This window comes from Mustela nivalis, assembly GCF_964662115.1.
Source record: "Mustela nivalis genome assembly, chromosome: 3".
Taxonomy (NCBI): Eukaryota; Metazoa; Chordata; class Mammalia; order Carnivora; family Mustelidae; genus Mustela; species Mustela nivalis.
In genome coordinates, this window is record NC_139022.1 from 148,851,380 (window position 1) to 148,856,335 (window position 4,956).

The 4,956-nt window shown below is 40.1% G+C and overlaps 1 pseudogene across 1 annotated transcript; it reads left to right on the forward strand.

Moving 5' to 3' along the window:
- The first annotated feature begins 3,941 nt into the window (after positions 1–3,941).
- On the forward strand, positions 3,942–4,694 carry LOC309861624 (small ribosomal subunit protein eS4 pseudogene; annotated as a pseudogene). The gene has a single exon. The product of its transcript is annotated as a small ribosomal subunit protein eS4 pseudogene (transcript).
- The last annotated feature ends 262 nt before the right edge of the window (positions 4,695–4,956 follow it).

Here is a 4,956-nt window from a genome sequence, read left to right on the forward strand (position 1 = left end):
CTAGAGAAAACCAACATGATAGAAAAATAAAAGTAACAGCAAAAGGCACTTACTTAAGTAGTTATTTTCTTGCATATTTACTCTCAGAAGTAATAACTGTAATCTTTTTGCTTGTCTGAGTGTTTTACTTCTCTTGGAGTCTAGAGTGTACAGGAAATTTAGGGATCCTTTGGCTCAACAGCAGGTGTTTCTCCAATTAATGAATGAAAGGTTGGGCTCATTTTGTACATCTACAAGGATATTCTGTAGGTGGATCAATCCAACAATTTGCATAACTATCTTAGAATCATGAAGGGAACTAAGTCTAGAGAGAGTAGGTAAGCAGATGTGGTCCCATGTTAACCTCGAGGGAGGGTGTATCGGGAAGACTGGGACCTCATGCCCAAGTGGGATGAGCTGTGTGCCTGGCCTTCAACCTGAGAATCTAGGATGAGTGGAGGATGGCTGCCCCTAGAGTGGACTTGCTTTGTACCAGTGGTTTCTGTATTAGTTTTCTATTGCTGCTGTAACAAGTTACCACAACTTAGTAGCTTGAAACAACACTAATCTATAATCTTACAGCTGTGTGCATTGGAAGTTTGATGCAGATCTCACTGACCTAAAAGAAAAGTGTCAGCAGTGCCGTGTTCCTTTTTGAACATTCTAGGGGAGAATCCTCTTGCTTTTTCCAACTTTTAGAGGCTGCCTATGTACCTTGGCTTGTGACTGTCTTTATTTTCAAAGCCAGCAATGACAGGTTGAGTTGTTTTTGCACTTTTACTCTGATTTCCTCTCTAATATCCCTCTTCCACTTTTAAGAACATTTATGATTATGTTGGGCCCACTCAGATAATGGAAGGTGATCTTCCTTTTTTAAGGCCAGCTCATTAACAACTTTAATTCCATTTGCAACCTTAAATTCCTCTCTGGCATGTAACCCAACATAGTCATAGGCTCTAGGGAGGTGGGCATGGACATGGACATGGATATTTTGCAGAGATCTTTATTCTGCCTACCACAGCTTCCTAAGGAGTAAGGCGATTAGGGAGAATGGACATATTCCAGGATATAAGGCTTAGTCATCTAGGACTGGATGGATCATTTGGAAGGAAAGGTTCCTGCTCTTGTTCTTGACAGTTGTAGATCCTGGCAGATGCTGGTAGAGGGACTGAGCTGGTTGGCAGAGTGAAGAGGGAGAGACTGTCATATCTGGAAAGGCCGATAGATTTTTGTTGGCTGAGAATGCTTCACCTCCTATGCACTGACTTTATTGAGTTGTTTCTAATGTTTTTAGAGAAAGAAGGTACTAAGTACTTTTCTCTTAGTAGGAGGAAAAACCAAGTCCCTCACCAGCTCACACATAGAAGGACAGGTAGGGAGGAACACTTATAGAGTAGGAATCCTAGGTCAAAGAGATAGAAACGTGAGCCATATATGTCTTTGATTGAAACTGAGCCTGTTTACCTTTCCCTGCCCACCCACACTTCCTTCCTTCCTTCCTTCCTTCTAGTTTTCAAATTTGTGCTATTGATGTATTTGGGAAGGTTTTATTATATTAAGTGCTGCTATTATCTAAACAGGTTATGTTTCTGTAGGATCAGAATTGGGCTCATTCTCACAGAAAACATCACTCATAATAAGAGCAAAATTTCAGCCACATTTTAAAACTTTTATCTTACCAATTAAGAGCTAAAGCATTAAATGAACAAGAGCGTGATTTGCAGAGTGGGGAGGTAATACAGAAGCCATTTAAGAAAATGATACAGTTGAGTGTTGGAGACCTTTGTTTTATAAGTAAAGTGGAAGTGGTATATATTTGGATCCAAGAGAAGAATCACATGACCCCCTGAATGAAAAGAAACCCACAAGTCATTAGTCATCTAGTTGATATTATTTAAATCACACAAAATGCTGCCTGTATCTAGTTACAGGACTTTCCATTTGTTTTCCAAAGCAGACTAGACCTGCGTTAGGTCAGTTGATGTGCTTACCTAATTCCTCTTGTTTGGGTGTCTGCATGGACCGGAAGATCGAAATGGTTGGGGACTTGCTTTCCACAAAGCGTAAGCTATTGGAAACAGTGCTTTGAACTGAGGCATCATGCGCCCCACAAGGGGAAGAGGAAGCCACAAACAGCATCAGAACATGAAAATATAGGTCATATATGCTGCCCTAGGCAAAGAGGGTGCGTCTTCTTGCCACCAAGAGCATGGGAAGGAGGCAGGGAAGATACATATTAGAAGATACATTGTTGACTACAGAGGGTTTTTACCTTTTTGTGTCTTTGTCACTTCTTTTTTTTCTCCCAGTGGATGTACCTCTCTTAGGTCCTGTGGTGGGGGTGAGGGAGCAGTGGGTGGAGGGGATGATGCTGTTGGTGGGAAGGTCGCCAGCAGGCTTCCTCTGGAGAACTGCATGGATTTTTCATTAGTTTTTGAAGGTTCTTTGTATAAAAATAAAACAAAAACAAAACTTTAGTATGCAAAGCATTGAACCTTCAGCAAGTCTCTTGTCAAAATGAGCTTATTTGAGCATAAAGTAGAATGACAAAGTTTAAAGGGAAGGTGAGTGGCAATCTGATGAAAATAAACAGAAATAGCCATTCAGCAACAAGAATGTCTTCTTAAATTCTCGTCTTTATTTACCTCAGTGCTTCCAATTTGTCTAGCTCCAGGTGTCTTAAAAAAGTGTGTTCCAAGAGGAGCTTTACCTAAGGGCACTCAGTGTTTACAAAGCAAGGAGATTTTTCTTGAATACTGGCACTCTGTCCTTTCCCCTAAAGTCCCACTTCTGCTATTTGAGTACTTTTTGCTTAACAATCACACAACATTAGGCTGCCTTTGCTCATGTGCACTACAACTCCATCTCTGTGTTTCCTTCCATCCAAGGCTGACTTTGGCCTTCCTCTGAGTCCTTCATACTCCCTAGAGTTCCTACCTGATAAACCATCAAAGCCTTGCAGACTCATGCCCTCTGCATGGAAGAAATCTGAAATAGATTATTATTTGTATCCATACCAGTCCAAAACAGTAAACCCAGTTGATAGTACTCAGTTTTTATTTATTTATTTTGCAGGTTCCACCTGCTTTAGGTCCATCTGATCCAAATCAGAACCAGAGGTTGGCAAACTATGGTCTGAGGTTCAATTCCAGTTTATTGCCTATTGTACGAAACTGTTTTTACATTTCCAAACAGTTGAAAAAAAAATCAAAAGAAGTATAATATTTTAAGATACATGAAAGTTATACGACATCCAAATTTTAATGTCCGAAAATAAAGTTTTATTGGAACTCAGTTGCTTTCATTCATTTATGTATTATCTAAAGCTGCTTTCGTGCTATTTTGGCAAAATTGGCTTGCAAAGCCTGAAATATTTACTATCTGGTCCTTTACAGAAAAGATTTGCTAACTCTTGCTTTAAATCCATTTTAAAATTTATGTATTAACTAGTCAGTTGTGCACTAGAGAGCAAGATTCTCAAGGGAAGATATGTTACTTGATCATTATCACAACCTTGTTGGTTAGCACAGTGACAGACATGTAGTCATTACTCGACTGATATTTGTCTCAAAGATTTACAATGATGTAGCTTACAGACCACTTTCAGAAGCATACCTATTACATGACATCTGTTTTGGGAAGACTCACCAACAGGCAGGAGGTGCATGCTTTTGCTCCCTAATATCTTCTTCCCTTAAGCTTATTATAGAACACACATACTTTTAAACCGCTTTTTAAAATTTGGAATATATTGAGTTTTCTATAGTTAGAGGTTTTGTTTTTTAAATTATGTACTCTTCTCAGAGGCTGTGTACTGGTTATCTATCACTGCATGCAAACTACCATAAACCTGGTGATTGATTTCAAATAAGCATTGTAGCTCATGTACCAGAAGGACTTGGTCCTCTACGGTTTGTGGTCCCAAGAAGCATCTGAAGTGTATAGCAGTTCCAAAACATTGGATGCTGGATAAACTGACTGGTGTGTTTGCCTCTCCCCATAAGCTGAGAAGTGTCTCCATCTCATCATTTTCCTAAGGAACAGACTTAGGTATGCCCTAACAGGAGATGAAATAAAGAAGATCTATGTGCTATGTTTTATTAGGATTGATGGCAAGGTCCAAACTGATATAACCTACCCTGTTGGTTTTATGGATGTCATCAGCACTGACAAGACTGGGGAGAATTTCTGTCTGATCTGTGACACCAAGGGTCGCTTTGTTGTTCATCGGATTACACCTGAGGAAGCCAAGTATAAGTGTGTGAGAGAGGATCAGGGTGAGAAGTGTAAGTTGTGCAATGCGAGAAGGATCAATGTGGGGATAAAAGGAATCCCTCGTCTGGTGACTCATGTTTCTCGTGACATCCGCTGTCCTGATGCCCTCATCCAGGTGAATGACACCATTCAGATTGATTTGGAGACTGGAAAGATTACTGATTTCATCAAGGTTGATACTGGTATTCTGTGTATGATTAGCAGACATGTTAACTTGGGAAGAATCGGTGTGATCACCAGCAGAGAGAGACACCTGGTTCTTTTGATGTAATTCACATGAAAGACGCCAATGGTGACAGCTTTGCCACCCAGCTCTTCAACATTTTTGTTACTGACAAAGGCAAGAAAACCATTGATTTCTCTTCCTGGTGGAAAGGGTATCCATCTCACTGTTACTGAAGAGAGAGACGAGACTGGTGGCCCAACAGAAAAGTGAGTAAAATGGCCCTTAGGTGATGTGGTTGGAAGTCTTTATGCTTAATTAAAGATCATACAGCATGAAAAAAAAAAAACCAAAATAAGCATTATATCACATCATTTTATTAATTAGGAATTCAGGCAGGGGTTGGTTGGTTGATTTTCTCCTGTTCCATATAACATTCATTGGATTACTTAGTGGTATTCAGGTGGTGTCCAGGCTTCTTTAATGGGTCCAGTGATGTTGGTGGTTGGAAGGTAGGACTCTGTTGGGCCGCTTTCCCT